The 17,969-nt window shown below is 45.1% G+C and overlaps 1 protein-coding gene across 1 annotated transcript in view; it reads left to right on the forward strand.

The window, feature by feature from the left end:
- Positions 1–4,107: 4,107 nt before the first annotated feature.
- KIAA1210 (KIAA1210 ortholog) overlaps positions 4,108–17,969 on the forward strand; it is a 115,185-nt gene continuing 101,323 nt past the window's right edge. Inside the window, exon 1 of the mRNA XM_066581764.1 lies at positions 4,108–4,147. The gene's annotated coding sequence lies outside the window, so the exon portion shown is untranslated. The remainder of the gene's footprint in view (positions 4,148–17,969) is intronic.

Here is a 17,969-nt window from a genome sequence, read left to right on the forward strand (position 1 = left end):
AAATCGTGACCATTGGTTTCCAATGTATTAATTCAGATGACCGATTTGTAGCTGCCTAAAAACGTTGTGTCAGAAGAAATAGGCCATATGCCACCGAATTTCTACGTTGCCGGGAAAGATAGATCTTGCCCTATCTGTTGACTGATATACGCTGCCGGCTCTCATAGACTCCTATAGGAGAAAAAGGGGGGGGGGGGGAGTTTAGCTGTGTCCAATGCTGGGAAAAGCTTACAGCTGCCACTATTTAGGCATTAGAATTCATTTCAATGATATAGGCTGACTGAGGGATTTCCAGGCTGTGTTGTATTTTTTCACGAATACATCACACCCGGCTGTGTGAATCGACAAGAAAATACTAGGTTTGGGACTTAATTGCGGCTTTTCTTCATTCACGCAGTTTTATGGTGCGTGCAAGCAACCGTAAAAACACATATATGTGTGTGAAGGAGGCCTTAGGCTTCCTTCACACGAGCGGATATTGGCCAAGATTTCACGCACAGCCGATAGACGCTGCCCATCTGATGCATTGGTTTACAATGCAACATTTCAGATGGGCGCAGTCCCGCAGTGCAAAAGCGCATGTGAAGAGCATTTTGGCCAGGCACTTTTACACCGGCCAGGAAAGATAGTTCAGGAACTATCTTCCTGGGTGGAATACGGCGGCGGCTCACATAGACTCCTGTGGGAGCCTATGGGATCTGCCGGAGAAGAGAGGTGGGAGGGAGTTTAGCAGTGTGACTGCTAAACTCCCACCCCCTTTTCTCTGCCCCTTGCTGGGTGTTTGCAATGGGAGGAGGCAGGATGGGAAAAGAGCTAGTTGCTAAGCTCCCGCCCCCTCTGATTGCAAACAGCCAGCAAGTGGCAGAGAGGGGCTGGAGCTTAGCACACTAGCTCGCGCCCTGTCCTGCCCCCCTCCCCTTGCTGAGAGCTGGCGAGGGGGCGGAAAGGCGGAGGCAGTTTAGCAGAGCTATGCGCCGCACCCGGGCCGTTTGTGCGCCCGTTCACGTGATTTTCGGTTGCGCTGTGGCCGTGACACGGCTGAAAATCGCTACGCTTGTGTGAAAAAGCCCTTAAACTAAACACATTATTTCCCAATAGTCTTAATTAATTAATTGAAACGACTTGACTTTTCATGTGCCTGCTTTATTTTAGTGCTTTGTGCACCAATTTTCACAACAGTACTCCTCTGTGCATTAAAGATGAGCGTATACCGACACGGCTGTAATAAGGATCTGTATTAGGGCTTATTCAGACAACCGTATATCGGTCAGGTTTTTACACCCGGCCGATATACGCTGTCCCTCTCTGCAAGGGGAGGAGGCGGGACAGGATGGGAGCAGTGCACTGAGCTCCCACCCCCTCTCCGCCCCTTGCCACTGTTTGCAATGGGAGGGGTGGGACGGAGGCAGAGCTAAGTTCCACCTGTCCCTCCCATTGCAAACAGTGACGAGGGGCGGGAGTTTAGTTCCACCCCTGTCCCACACCCTCTTATTGCAAACAGCCGGAGGGGAGGAGAGAGAAGGTGAGCCGGGAAGGGGGAGGGACAACGGCATGGTGGCCTCGGCGTATGTGCACTGAGCCCATGCCACATGAACGGGCACACAAACGTTAGATTTGTTTGCCCGTTCATGAGTTTTTACTCATCATGAAAACGGTGGCCGATATACGCTCGTGTGCTCTCACATTGGAGTGCCCATTGTTTGCAATGGGGCTGGCAGTAGCAGTGCAAGGTCTCTCACTGAAAGCAATGGGAGAAGCTGTGCGATCCTCTGCTGCGGCTGATAGGGGAAGAAGCAAACCTCCATGGCTAAGAGATGTGGAGCTGTTTTGACATGAAAACCCCTCACATTCTTGGAGAATTCACACGGTGGGGAGCGCGATATGGGGATTGGATTCATGGCCCTATATGGCGCTTGCCTGTGTGAAGTTAGTCTAATTAAAAGATTAAAGGGGTTGTCTGAGTTGTATTCTCTCTTTAAAAACCCATTCCCCATGCACCAATATAACAAATGGGCATATACTCACCTCTCCCCGCTACCCTCTGTGTCCCGCACTGCTGCTCCGGGTATCCCCCTTGACATCACATTTACAGGCTGCCCCAGCCTGCTGACGGGATGTCATAAGTGCTGCAGCCAATGGTAAAGCTCAGAGCTCGATCGCTGAGCTCCGTTATTGGCTGCAGTGCCTGTGGCATCCAGTAAACCATGCAGGACTGCAGCCTGTAAACAAGCAAGTTAGGTCCGCATGTGTATTTGTATGTGCATGAGAGCCGCGTTTCAGCGGAATGAACATTTCTTGCACATGCATCAGTGTATTTTACTGTACTTTTTCCGCGGACAAGTTGTGCACCATTGAAATGGCTAATTAGTCTAATGAGTTAAAGATGTGTTTTTTTCCCTCCTTAATTACGCAATGTATCACGTATCTCCTAGCATATTGCGTGCACATTTGCGCAACCCTGTTGACTTATATAGAGATTTTTGGTACGCAATCGCGCAGGAAAATAGATCATATTGTGTTTTGGGTTTTTTTGTGTAACCAAAATGCACAGAAAAAATCCCCGCACGCAAACAAACCCATTGAAATCAATGGGCTGCATTCACTGAGTATTGCCCGTGCAAATTTTGCATGCGTAAATACACCTGTGTGAAGCCAGCCTTAGGGTGCATTCCCACGAACGTATATCGGCTCGGTTTTCACGCCAAGCCGATATACGTTGTCCTTGTGTGCAGGGGGGGAGGATGGAAGAGCCAGGAGCAGGAACTGAGCTCCCGCCCCCGCTCTGCCTCCTCTCCGCCCCTCTGCACTATTTGCAATGGGGAGAGGCGGGGCGGGGCTAATTCGTGGAATTTAGCCCCGCCCCACCTCCTATCATTGCAAATAGTGCAGAGGGGTGGACAGGAGGCAGAGAGGGGGCAGGAGCTCAGTTCCTGCTCCTGGCTCTTCCATCCTCTCCCCCCTGCAGAGAGAGACAACGTATATCGGCTTGGAGTGAAAACCGAGCCGATATACGTTCCTGTTATTCCAGCCTTAGGCTTCATTCACACAAGCGTACATCACAGATGAGCGCGATATGGGGCCACAAATCCCATCCCCATATTGCGCTCCCCATCATGTGAATTCCCCAAGAATGCAAGGCGTATATCTTCCCGGCTGGAATATGGCGGCAGCTCACATAGACTCCTATGGGAGCCTATGACAATTGCTGGAGAAGGGAGGTTGGAGGAAGTTTAGCAGCGTGTCTACTAAACTCCCACCCCCCTTCCCGGCTGTTTGCAATAAAAGGGATGAGACGGGGCGGGAGCTAGTTGCTAAGCTCACTAGCTCCAGCACCGTCCTGCTCCTTTGCCGGTTCAGAAAGGGGGAGGCGGTTTGGCAGAGTTAAACCAGCCCTCCTGCAGCTAGAGTTCGGCATATATGCGCCGGACCCAGGCTGTCTGAATGGGCGCACAACAGCATATTTGTGCGCCCGTTCACACAATTTTCGGTCGTGCGGTGGCCGTGACACGGCTGACCGAAAATCACTACGCACGTGTTAAAGAGCGCCTATGGTGCTATTAGGGTACGTGACAGCCGATTGATGTATTTTTTTATACTCACCCGCTCCTGCGCTGTCACTGGGTGAAGTAGGTGCGTGATACGAAAATCTGACTCTTTTAGGAATCCTGCCCTCTCCCATAGACTTATAAAGAGTCAGCTTTTCATGCCGCGTAGTTTATGGTGTTGTGGGGACATGGCGGGTTCCCTTTAGCAAAAATGCTAAAAGAGTAAAATCAAGACAAAAAACCTTGTTTGTGTACAAAAAGAAAATACAATGTAAACATAAAACTAAAATGTATCAAAACACAGAAGTAACCACTAAAAGTAAACAAACACATAGGAAGTTAGTCAGGGAAGGGGTTAATGCTTATAAAATGTGGAATATGTACATTACAAAGAAGTGGATGTGAGTGCAGAGCAGAACTTCCACCCCCATCAGGCAGCACTTTATTGGATGATGCTAGTACTCTACTCCCTGGGCGGTGACACTGGATGGAGTTGACTGCAGGGTTTATTGGGCTGGAGAGGAAACTCTGTGGATGGAGTTACAGCACGTCAGCCGGAGGAGACAGGAAGAAAGAAAGTCAGGAGACCTGGGCTGCAGCCTGTAAGTAACCTCAGCCATCTTCCACTGTCTGGGGGTCAGTGCTGGAGGAAGGAAAGCACTCATTGATTTCTATTACAAGTCTTTGTGGGACTTTATGGTACACAGGGGGATCTGCTTCAGCTTGTTGTTACAATGGAATCATCATCAGCTTATGTGCAATCAAGTCATTAACTTTGTTCCAAGTTGTGAAGTTTGGTTAGAACTCGGCAAAATGGAATATATTAGTATGCTAGCCGGGCAGTTACACCCACTTGTGTCATTAGTAATGCTGTTTACTTTGCTCAGTTCACACTAGCGCTTTTTAAAAAATTTGATACAGTTTTATTAAAAATGGAAATCGGAAAACTTTTGTAAGCTTTCTACTTCCATTCATTATTTCTGCATTTAAAACGTGGTGGTGATGCCTGTTCGATGAATGTGGCTCAGGCCCAATGTCCACGGCCGGATTTGATTTGCAGAATCTGCGCACAGGGAAGCTTGGGCGTCTGCAAATTAATTAAAGCATGCAAATTTGTTTTGCGGACCTTTTGGTCTAGAAAACAAATCGCAGCATGCTGCATTTCTGTGTGGTCCCCGCACAGATGGCTTCCATTAAAGTCAAGGGAAGCTGGCCGATTCGCGGCCCCTCTGCAGTTGACATTGCGGACGGGCCGCAGATTCCACGGGAAAGCAGGAGATTTAAAAAAAAAATCTGTACTGCGCATGTCCGACGGCGAGCCTTGTGGACCATCTGCAGTACAGAAATCCCAGAAGTACAGAGGTTCGCGCGGATGCTGCTGCCTGCAGGGTCCTCAGCCGCGGGCAGGAAGAGATGCTGCTGCGGGTTCCCGCACATGGAATCCGTCCCACCGGTGGACATGAAGCCTCAGTTGTTAGCACTTTTGCCTTGTATTGCTGATGTTGGGAGCCTTGTAATGTGAGTGCCATGTGATGTCTTTTAAGGCCCCATTGAAAACAATCGGTGGCTCAGTTGTTCGTGCTGCTGCCTTGTAGTGCTAGAGTTGTAGGTTCAAATCTGACCAAAGGAGGTGATTGTATGAAGTTCTCCAAAGTTGATGTTGCTCTTTGAAGAGATTTGAAGCTAGCACCCCATAACTGCAAGGTAACAGTGCTAACCACTGAGCCACATTCATTGAATAGCCACAACCAACTGACCAATTTTACTGCGATCTTTCTGCGTGTACAATACAATTTTGCATTAAAAATGTGCAATTTACAGCAGATTACGGGTGGATTCAGACGAACGTATATCGGCTGGGTTTTCACGCCGAGCCGATATACGGTGTCCTCATCTGCAGGGGGGGGGGGGGGAGGATGGAAGAGCCAGGAGCAGGAACTGAGCTCCCGCCTCCTCTCCACCCCCTCTGCACTATTTGCAATTCAAGGAGGTGGGGCAGGGGCGGGGCTAAGTTCTGAGAACTAGCCCCAACCCCTGTACCACCTCTCCTCATTGCAAATAGTGCAGAGGGGCGGAGAGGAGGCAGAGAGGGGGCGGGAGCTCAGAGCACTACTCCTGGCTCTTCCAGCCTCCCCCCCTGCAGAGAGAGATGACGTATATCGGCTGGGTGTGAAAACCGAGCCAATATACGTTCGTCTGAATCCAGCCTACAGCTGGTTTTCACGTGTGTGAAAAAAAAACAGATTTCCATTGGTAAAATGCTTTAAAAACAAATAGCACTTGCGTGCAAATCACGTGGTATGTGAGCGCAGTTGTTTTTTTTTTTGTTTTAACGCTCCAGTAGAAAATGATAAGTGATTCTTGAATAGGAGTTACCTGAAAATAGGACGTGCAGCAATGGTTTTAAAGGTTTTTTTTTTAAAATTCTAATCTTGGACTATCGGTCCAAGTGAAGACTCACTCATTGGACAGAACTAAAAAAAAAAAAAAAAAAAAAAAGGGCTGAGCCCTTAAGGGGTTAAAACTGGCATAAGTTAATAAAGGGATGGTTAGCGCTTTGCACATAATGGTGTAACGTATTCATTATTATGGCGCTCACTATGGGTTATGGCCAGTCACACCTGTGTTAGGGCTTTCCGTCTCTGTTCTGATTTTGGAATGGAGAAATATTAAAAGGGAAACTTTCAGTTTTACAAGTATGAATGAGCCCTGACTGCCAGCATGCTACATGGTGCGACACATTGTTACATTCACCTCAATTCTTAAGGCTCCCTGTCCACGGCAGTGATTTCGCCGGGGAATCACGCCCCTGTCCACGAGCGGAGATTCATTGTGATTTTCCGCTCGCAGCGGGCAATTGGCAGCCTGCTATGAATTGCCCTTGATTCTCCGCGGCCAGCCTATCAGACAGGGCTGACCAGCAGAGATTCAGCGGCGGCGATCTGCCGCTGGACTTCGCAACGCCCGTGGACAGCCGGCCTTAGCAAAGTTTTTTTTTCTTCCCTCCATTTGCATATTTATCTATTTTTTTTTTTTGTTCAGAGACCGAAAGGGTAAATCTGTAATAGTATAAGTGGACGTCTTGGGTCTCGCTTCCCTTCTGACTGATTACAACAGCTTGGTCTTTTTCCTATTAGAATGTTTGTGTCATCAATTACCGGAGAAGTCAGTAAGGATACGTTTTCCTTATTCCTGCTGTGTCCACTAGGTGTCCCCTATGCTCATACATTGTAGGGACTTTAATGGAAATCTGTGATCTGGATTTACTTAGAGTAGCAGTCACATGGAATATGTTTTAGTGGAGCCCACACACATTTCGATGACTACCGCAGAGCTTTCCTAGGCTAATTGCACTTAATTGCATTAGTGGGTTGCTTGTAGTAAGTATAGCAGTTTTGCTAATTGCCAGAACCAGATTGTTTGCACTCAAAAAGGTATGAGATTGCAATAGCTGCATCCTTTTTTGAGCTGCTTTATGGCTTAGGCCTCTTTCACACGTCTGTAGGCGTTTTTACGTGCACCCGCTGGCGCAGTAAAAATGCGTGAACTGGTGCACAAATCTAACATTTGTGCACCCGTTCAGACGGCATGGAGACCGCTATGCCGTTGCCCCTTCCCTTCGCCGGCTCACTATCTCTCTCCTCCCCTCCGGCTGTTTGCAATAGGAGGGGGTGGGACGGGGACGGAGCTAAGCTGGAAACAACCATTGCAAACAGCTGGAGGAGAGAAGAGGGAGGGAGTTGAGCAGTCACGCTGCTGAACTCCCTCCCACCTCCCTTCTCTGGCCGCTATCATTGGCTATCATTGGCTCCTATAGGATGCGATCCCAGTTCAGGACTATCTTTTCGGCCCGACGTAAAAGCGCCCGGTGCTATATTGGCCCGGCCGGGCACTTTTACGCCGTGCAAATATGGCGATGTGATCTGATGCATTGGAATCCAATTAATCAGATTGTAGCGTATATTGGCTGGCCGTGAAAACGGCGGATGATATACGCTTGTGTGAAAGAGCCCTTATTCAGACAACCGCATTTATGCAGGTATTTTGGCACGTTAAAAAAAAATCAAAAAAAATCAAAAAAAAAAAATCACACGTTAAATTAGACCACGCAAAGCATTGGATTTCAATTGCTTCATTCAGAACGATTTTTATGTTGCATAAAATAATCACAAGAAAAAAAATAGAACATACGTGACCGTTTTCTATTTTTATATGGCACGTGAAAAAAAAAGGTCTTGCCTATCTTTTGCTATGATATGCAGCAAGCTCCCATAGACTTCTATGGAAGCTGGAAAAAAAGGGAGGGGGAGGGAGTTGGCCTGCGTCCAACGCTGGGAAAAGAAGACAGCTGGCTAATTAGGCATTATTGGTCATTCCAAACATTTTAGAGCGATTGTTGGTTTCCATCGCTTCTCTGTGTTTTTTAACATTCACGAAGAAGCCCTTAGGCACCAGCCTATACGTTGTGCTTTAAGGACTAAGCCATTTTCATAGTCGCATTGCAAGAGCCATGTTTTCACGGCATTCAACATTCCTTGAAAATGATCTGATGATTTTTATCTGGATCGGCACGATTTCTGTGATACCAAGTTTCTATAGATTTTTTTTCATTTTTTACTATTTTAGCGCCGAACACCCAAGTTTTTAAAGAAGAACTACTGAATCTGCATCGCATACTTATCTCACAAGGTGAGAACTATGAAAAGGATTTTAAAAAGTTATGCCAGAGTTGCTTTTTTCTTTTATTCGCCTTCCAAAAAATAAAGGCGATGCAAAGGTCACATGTCGCTGAAACTGGTCCGAATAAAAACAAGCCCTCACGTAGCTTCGTTGTTGGAAAAATGAAAATGTTATGGGTCTTTGAATATGGCGCATTTTCTGCCGCACCACGGAGTTGTTTCTTGTTTACAGGAAAATGGTGACACCACAGAAGAAATCATTTTGTGTGCTTGAGGGCTCTTTTTTTTACATGGCCATAGGCATTTTTAGGGAATGTATGCAAATAAGGAAGATGGAACAATACCTGTACAGCGCCACCTATTGGATGGAAGGGTATAATCTCTACTTAAAAACACCTCACTCACCTCCTAGGTGCTCTCCATAAGAGGAAACGATGCCCCTCCCCACCCACATCATAGGCCTCTCATTAACCAGAAACCCATGAAACAGCTGTCTGTGTATGGTTTTATGGCTTGTGCTCAATTCCCAATCTGTGTTATAAAGAATTATCTAAAGTGTCTGACATTGATTTGCAGGAATGCTGCCATCCAATAGGTGGCGCTGCAGAAGTATTGTTCCATCTTCCTTATTTGCATATATATCCCAGATGAGCATGGATGGCCTTATAAGTCTTCTCACACCTTCTAGGTGCTCTCCTTAAGGAGAGATGATACCCTTCCCAACCCACATAGGGACTGTGAACACTGAACGAGAAGTGAATGATCCTCAACCATGAATCTGCCTGTCTAAACAAGCTGCACGTACGTGAACGAGTTGGTGATGACGTCATCACTCGTGCTAACGAGAATCGTGCAGTGTAACATTACCCAAACTTATCACCCAGTTCTGTAAAAAATCTGGGTATTTTCCAAGCTTCATTTCTCTTATTGTATAGGAAACCTTACAAGCCTCGTATTTCTTCATTTGTGTGGCTCAGTATTAAATCTTGCATTTCCAGCCTTTTGCTTTGGGTGTTCTTGTTACATATCACTACAAAATACTTTGCTCATTCTCATGAAATTAATATTTTCTGCACCACTTGATCCTCCCAGAGGAGAAGGAATGCATTTAAATTGTAACCAATTGGGTTACAAAATCAGAACCTGTGAAATTACACAAAAAGGTCAGTTTTGGAAACTTCTGATAAGTAGAAAAGTTTGGGGGAAATGTGATCTAAATTTGCAGGCACAGTTACTATAGCATTGTGATTAATATTTCTTCTTCTGTATTGCCTGCAGTGTTGTGGTTTTGTGCATCCAGTTAGTTGAACAGCTCTTGTAGGGCGGACACATGTTTGCAACATAGTTTTCACTTGTCTTTTTCTTCTTCTCTCACACAAAAAAAGAAAAAAAAATGAAAACCACATGTGCTCGCATTGTATGGAGACTTTTACAGGACTGGATTTACACATGGTGGTTGTTTTTGTACGAGCCGAGGAATAATGATGGGTCAGAGCAAACATTTCTGTGGTTACATCAATACAAAATCTAATGGAAATCTGTTGTGTCTGAATTGCCTGCAATGTTTCATTACTTTACAGTTGTGGTGATCTTGGCATGTGCTTGTAGGACTGTAAATCCAGAACCCTGACAAACATTCCAGTGATGATGAAGAAGACCTCATTCTCAGGACAGATTCTCGCATGGATTCCACACCAGATCCGCTTATGATCCATCTTCCATTGGTTTCAAAATGAGAATCTGTACATATGCTACAGAATTGTTGTGGATTTGCAAAGTACATGCAGATTTGTCCGTTCTGTGAAATTGTCATGTATGACTCTATCCTCACGGAGACATTGGAGTGTGAGCATTGATTTGTAGAAGTCTCATTTAGGTTGGTGGTTCAGATATTTCTTTCTTTGTGTAATTGCTACATTTATTGTAGCGTATTTCTTTAAAAGGAATATGGCTCTTCTACTGTTAAGTCTTAGGTAATGTTTAAGGCTGACTGTGCTATATGTGGGCATAAGGACTGGAAGGTGCTAAGTGGAAATCGCCAACTGGACCCCGGGAGGTGGGCAGAGGGGGTTGTAGACTGAGAAGGAGGACGTGTTGTGAAGTGTTCCTTATGAGCTTTGGTATTGCTGTAACCTTTGTGCCTATGGGTGTGAGCACTCGGTCTTGGAAATTCTTCTACACCAGTTCTTGGGGGGATTGCCGTTCCCTCTTGCCGTCATGCAAGAGAGACAGACTGATAAGACCTGGTACCTGGGTAATAATGATAACATGCCCGACATCTGGGTTTGGAAACTAAAAACGTACTTGGTATACCCAATTAGGAGAAAAGAGACTAATTGCGAACTGGTACAGACTAGAGATAAGCGAGCACGCTCGGATAGGGCAGTTACTCGAGCGAGTATCGCTCTTCTCGAGTAGCTGCATTCTCCTCCGAGCAGACTCGGGGGCGCGACGGGGTGGGGGGGCTGAGTGGGTAGGAGCGACGAGGAGGGGAGCCCCCCCCCCACCCCGAGCCTGCTCAGACAAGAATGCAGTTACTCGAAAAAAGCGATGCTTGCTCGAGTAACTGCCTTATCCGAGCGTGCTCGCTCATCTCTAGTACAGACCTATTGCCCGGTCATTGGCCTACATAAGTTTTCTCTTGTTTGATGTTAAAGTTCTTTTTGTCAATATTGCAATGGCAACTCCTGATGCTTATGTGGCATACACGTGGACTATCTTAGTTACCACCAACATTCGGGCTTATTTCCATACTTGGCCTTCACCCAACCTGGTCAGGCTGGAACCTTGACATGAATCCCTACTGCTGCCCTTACCCGAGCATGCCAACTGGGCCATTATGCTGACTCCACAGGAGCTTTGTCTAGTTCCCCCGCCTATCCATCATAGAAGTTAAGTAGGCTTTTGTATCGGATGTAATCACATGGACTCCGATGTCACAAGGGGAAGACCCCGAGCTCGCTTTTGCAGCCCTCTCACATTCCTGAAACAAACTTCTCCCTTATTTAACATCATGCCATGTACATGTCATTGTGTCCCCTTGTGTCTGTATGTGTGTTTAACATCACAAAAGAATACCTTCAGTCACTCCAACTATGAAGTCATGGTGCCTCAAAGTACTGCATTTGCCCTCACAAACAATGGTTCTAAAGAAGAACACTTGGGTACCACAGCATGTGAGAGTTCATACCACAAATGTTCTATTGTATGAAGTCCTGAGAAAAGGGTCCATATCAATGTTAATGAAGAAGTCATGAAGAGTGCTTTCACATCGGCGGAAAATTTCCACAGGACGCTGCGGAATTTGCAGTCCCGCGGAAAATCGAGTGCTGAAATCCACATGGTTACTCTGCGGATATTGATGTGAAATTGCAGCAGAATTTTGGCATCTTCTATTCCACATCAAAATCTGCATTGAGTCTTGCGGGTGTCCGCATGCAAAATCCATTGTGTCCTGTGGAAGATTATGGGCTATGAGGAACATACCTCAGATCCTGTAGCGCAGATGCACAATACAGCCATAGGGCTTGTTCACATGAGCGTATATCGGCTGCCATTTTCATGGCCGGCTGATACATGCTACGATCTGATGCATTGGACTCCAATGCACCAGATCAGGCGGGCGTATTTCCGCGGCCTAAAAGCGCCTGCCAATATAGTGCCAGGCGTTTTTATGCTGGACGGAAAGATAGTCCTGGAACTATCTTTCCCGTCCGGAATACAGCCGCTGCCATAGACTTTTATGGGAGGCATTGAAAGCTGCCGGAAAGGGAGGTGGGAGGGAGTTTAGTAGCGTGACTGCAAAATTCCCTCCCCCTTCTCTCCTCCTCTCTGCCCCTTGCCGGCTGTTTGCAATAGGAGGGGGCGGAGCAAAGCTTTGTTCCCTCTCGCTGCTGACAAGGGGCAGAGAGGGGGTGGGAGTTTAGCACACTAGCTCCTGCCACGTTCCTCCCCTTGCAGAGAACCAGGTAGGGAAGGAGGAGAACAGCTTAGCAGAGCTAAACTGTCTCCCCCGCCCAACGACATTGCGAGCTCGGCATATATGCACCGGGCCATCTGAATGTGTGCACAAAATGTTAGATTTGTTTGCCCGTTTACGCGTTTTTACGGCGCCGGTTGGCCCACGTAAAAATGCCAATGGCTGTGTGAAAGAGCCTGTAACAAGATTCTGAGTGTCCTTATCAATAACTAGATGAAACACTGCTTTGGCTATTGATGTACTGTATGGACAACTGCTATATTTCTGGGGAATTTGTCAGCTACTTTGAGTCCTATAAATTCTGTATTTGCCTTCCCCTCTTTCCCTAGTACATTGAGCAGTCTGCATGGCTTGCGCTAAGTAGTCCTCCCATTCTAAGATTAGAATGGAAGGACTACTCAGCGAGGCATGAATACATTACAGTGGCAGGACGCTGACATTGGGGAAACGATGAGGGGAGGTAAGTATAGAACTTACATCCCTGGGCACAGCAGATCAGCTACTTACATGCCGTAACCTTGGCTTATAGGACTCAAAGTAGCTGAAAGTCTCTTTAAAATGGGATAAATTAGTATGTACTGTGTATTAGAACAACAGCATTGTGTGCAAAGGCAACAAAGCTGCAAATAACATGGCAGCAAAAAGCAGAAGCTTCCACTATTTCAGAAACAATTCTATTATTTTTTCTCACGGTGCAAAAGGAAAACCTCTGAGTTTGGGGTAAATGTTTCCCCTTAATGCTAGTCTATATAGAAACAAGCCTGATATTGAAAGCTGCTCGGTCCTACTAAGTGACCCTCAGGGTGGCCAATTATCTCATCATGTGAATGGAGTTTGTTCTTAGAGTAAAGTTTATTATATGGTTTTCAGTATGAACCTTTCCGCAAGGCTTTCCACTGGTTAAAAGGGCATAGATCTAGCTCTTGGCCCCATAAGTCACACCGCAAGACCATAACATCCATTTCCTGATTTCTGCAAAACTTTAACCTAGTGTAGAATACGAGAAAAAAGAAACTCTTGAGATCATATTGCAGTGTCAATAGGGGTGGCTAAATAAATGTCTGTAAATGGTTTATAGCAAGAGGTTGCACATTATGTCGCTCTCCATAACATTAATTATAGGACTTAAACTGTTTAACAGGGTTTTTCCTGGACTCTTAACCCTTTGCAATCCAACTTTGGATTCAGGGTTTCCTAGAGGGCTTTCTCTTTCTGCCATTATACAATGGTGCCATCTGCTGGCTAGAGCTAGTACTGCGGTATATGACATGCAGCCACATAGTGTCCTTCCATCCCTAACCTGTTTATCATAAATATGGCACTGGAACCAGTTTCATAACATAAATCTGGAACCAAGGTCTTAACATAAATCTGGGACCAAGCTCATAACATAAATACAAGACTAGAACCAAGAACATATTTTTTGTCTGTACGGACAGTTTCAGATAAGCGTATTATGGGGGCATTTTACAGACAAGTGTCTGAGCCCGACTGCAGGTTCAGTGACTTGAACTCACAGCATGATATTGATCTATGAAGTTAGTAGGCTGAAAGTAGAAGCAAGAGCATACGAAGAACCCATAGTGCCCCATATTAAAACTCAGAATTTGCCCCTCCCCTGCAACCCCTACAAAACTGGAGTATATATGTATACTGTATTTTATAAGGTGGCATGCTTAGATATTGTACAGCAGCTCAGCTTTAAAATTTCTCTAAATAATACAGTTGCTATATAATAGCTACCAGTTCTGTGGTGATAGTGATTACAGTGCAGTTACCTCCTGTGATTGCAGTCTGTCATCTCTATTGCAGTCATTTGTATTCAGTTTTCTTCTCTCTGGGTCACCCACTGAATTTTCTACCAGCCTCTGCACACACTCACTTTCCTGTTCCTGAATTCCCTAATTAAAAGGGGTATTTCAGGACTTTATTAACTTTTTCTATTGGTAACCAACAGGTCATCAATAGACGATCGGTGGGGACCCGTCTCTCAGATCCCCGTTGATCAGCTTATTCCTTCTATCGCTATGGTCATTGGAGGAAATAAAAAGCACTGATTGTAGCGCAGCGGCCTGGGTTGATATTGTGTAATTTAATGCAATACTAACCCGGGGCGCGGCGCTGTGGTCAGTGCTTTCTGCTTGCTTCACTGACTGTAGTCACAATGGCACTGGGAATCGACTGATAAGCAGGAATCTGATCAGCAGAGCCCTGCTGATCGTCTATTGATGATTTGTGAGCCATCGATAGAAAAAGTGTGCACATTATGTATGTACTTGCTGTGGTTTTAGAAGTGGCCGGTCCTAAACTATTACTACGACAGGTCAATATTTCACTGACCAAAACTGTGGCTGTTGGTCACTTTTTTTTTTTACATGTCTGGCTATTTGGGAAGTTTGTGACTTGCAAGGCCACCTGACACCAGGGGCGTAACTATAGGGGATGCAGGGGATGCGGTTGCACCCGGGCCCAGGAGCCTTAGGGGGCCCATAAGGCCTCTCTTCTACATATTGGGAGTCCAGTACTATGAAAAAAGCATTATAGTTGGGGGGCCCGTTACAGATTTTGCACCAGGGCCCAGAAGCTTCAAGTTACGCCCCTGCCTGAGACCTTATTTGCCATAGAGAACCAATAAGTTTACTTAAACTCTGCAACAACCAATTGTAACCATATAGCCCTTGCCTTCTCCCTACCAGGATTAAACATATGAAACCCAGTAATTAAAATGTGAAGGAGTTTAAACAGAGCAGTAAATGTTCTACTGCTGCTGTCTTTTTTTTCACACACCTTTAAAACTAATTTTCTAGCTGTGGTTTCTCTGGCATGTTGAATCACATCCCTCAAATTAAACGAAATTTGCAGTGCAGCTTTTGGATCTCTTCTTCGAACAGGTTACAGAGCCATATTCGCCACAAGAAGCTTATATCCATGATCTGCTACTCTGCTTCAATGGGAAACCGCAACGCTACTGTAAAGTAACAAATACATTGTGTGGTTGGGCTAAGATAAATAAATAATTATAAAAAGTGCATTAATAAAATTCTAGAATTCTATTTATCTACCCGCGGGTGGTCAATGCATCCCTATGGGATGCGGATCCGCGTGCGGGTGATCCGCTGCGAATTTTAATTATTATTTTGCCCGTGGACATGAGGCCTTAGTGTAATGTAAATACTGTAAAAACTAATCCCCCACCCTACACCAAATGGCATTTTTTTAAAACACTCCATACCTAAAAAATGTTTTCAGTGCTTTTTTTTTTCTTCCACACATTACATTGGTGGCATAAAAAAAAATGCAACTAGTCCCGCAAAAAAACAAGCTTTCATAGACCATATCAATGTAAAAATAAAAACGTTAAGCCTCTTGGAAGGCAGGTAACAGATAAAAAAAAAAAAGTAATCATCTCTCAGCTCTGAAGGGGTTAATATTCAAGGATATGCTCATACTGCTGGTCATATCTCTCTCAATTGGAGGCATAAAACAAGACAGCGTATTGTACAACATTCTTCTCTGTTGCTGTATTTGGCCATAAGCCTCCATTGAGAGAAAACTTTATTACCCTGTTTCCCTGAAAATAAGACATAGCATGATTTTCCAGAATTTTTGAGGATGCAAAATGATTTTTCAGGCTTTTTGAGGATGCTTGAAATATAAGCCCTACTCCAAAATTAAGCCCTGCTAACAGTTAATTAAAAAAGTCAATTTAAATAGTGTCCAGGCAGCTATACATGTAAAAAAGTTCAACCTTTTTGAATAAAAGTTAATATAAGACACTGTCTTATTTTTGGGGAAACACGGTAGTTTCTAGTCCTTTTTGTTGTTAAGGACATAAAATACAGAATATCTGAAAACCTTTATCCGACACACTGCGGAGCAGCGGGGATGGCGCTCATTTTATGTCCTTCCTTTATGTATTTATAACTCTGATTCCCATGTTACATGGGGTAAATGTGCGCTCCAGCATCCTACAGAAGACTTCCTTGGTTTTTCCCCATTAACCCATAATGTATTGCCGACTCCCGTAATGTTTACTAAGATTGCAAAAGCCAAAAATGCTGCTTTGCAGTAGAGAATATTCAGAACAAATAAAGTCTAGATTCCTTTTTCTGCATGGGGCCGTTCAGCTGGGTGACAGCTCCGTACTGCCGCTAGAATATCGTATGGTAGGAAACAACATGCTTATATTTAGAGATTCTTCGCTTAAATGTAAAAAAAATGAACAAATTGACTTCGTACCGCCGTCGCGGTGACCCTAGCCTCTCTGCTGCGGAGCCAGATTAGAAAAAGGCGGCGCAGCGCGAGCACAGCGAACAGCAGTGCATTGTTTTCCTTATTCTGTGAAGTCGGGGGCGGCACTAAAACAAACCCATCACTGATTAGCTGAGGCTTAGCCAACCATCTTAAGTTTAATTTCAGTGTAATTAAAGGCTTTGTTCCCATTTATTTCAGTGGGAGTGATGCCTTCTATTGCACTTCCGTTTTTAACTGCAATGAGGAGTCGGAAGCAGGGGCATAGCTAAAGGCTCATGGGCCCGGGTGCAAAAGTTTATCTTGGGACCCTCAACTTCTCTTAACCCTTACAGAGGCATAACTTGAAGCTTCTGGGCCCCAGTGCAAAACCTGCAACAGGATCCCCAACTATAATGCTGTATTCATAGTACTGGGTGCCCTATATGGAGAAGAGGGGTCTTATGGGCCCCTTAGGGCTCCTGGGCCCGGGTGCAACCGCACCCCCTATAGTTACGCCACTGGTCGGAAGTGTAATGGAAGGCATCACTTCTATTGATTTCTATGGAAGTAACCTAGCATGAAAGTACAACTGTTTGTGTATGGATTCTGGCTTGGTTTTCAATTCCCAATTATTGCTCTATTTGCCTGTATAAAGGGTCAGGCATTGATTTGATGGAATGCTGCCATCCAATAGGTGGCGCTGCAGAGGTATTGTTCCATCTTCTTATTTGTATACTATGAAAATAGACATATGTCCAGCCAGTTCAGCTCACTACTCCCCCAATGTTGATCCAGAGGAAGACAAAAAAAACAATGGGCTAATATTGCCCATTTAAGGAAAAAAATTCCTTCCTGACTCTAATCTGGCGATCAGAATAATCCCGGGATCACCGACCCTTCTGAAATTATTAATGGTTAGAACATGTAATATTATATCCCTCAAGAAAGGCGACCAGGTCCCTCTTGTACTCTAATCGAATTCACGATCACCACATCCTCGGGCAGAGAGTTCCATAGTCTCACTTCTTACAGCCGGCACTTGGCGGCACCAGTTCCGACGAGCCGCGCCGCTCGTCGGAACTGTTAACACTTTAAATGCCGCTGTCAGAATAGATTTAAAGCCATGTGTAAGTGGAAAAAACTTGTTGAAAATGTTTAGATGCCACAGTCAGCAATGAAAGGAAAGCGGAGCCCCTGAGGTTGGTGTGAAATCATCCTAACTCCAAATATCTCCTTCCTTTGGACCGGCGTAAGATATACCCTTAGTAAATATAGGCCACTGTCTGCTACCGTGTTTCCTCAAAAATAAGACAGTGTCTTATATTAATTTTTGTTCAAAAAGGTTTAACTTTTTTACATGTATAGCTGCCTGGACACTATTTAAATTGACTTCTTAAATTAACTGTTAGCAGGGCTTAATTTTGGAGTAGGGCTTATATTTCAAGCATCCTCAAAAAGCCTGAAAAATCATTTTGCATCCTCAAAAATTTAGGAAAATCATGCTATGTCTTATTTTCAGGGTATGTCTTATTT

The sequence above is a fragment of the Eleutherodactylus coqui genome, chromosome 10 (genome assembly GCF_035609145.1).
Source record: "Eleutherodactylus coqui strain aEleCoq1 chromosome 10, aEleCoq1.hap1, whole genome shotgun sequence".
In the NCBI taxonomy this organism is placed as follows: Eukaryota; Metazoa; Chordata; class Amphibia; order Anura; family Eleutherodactylidae; genus Eleutherodactylus; species Eleutherodactylus coqui.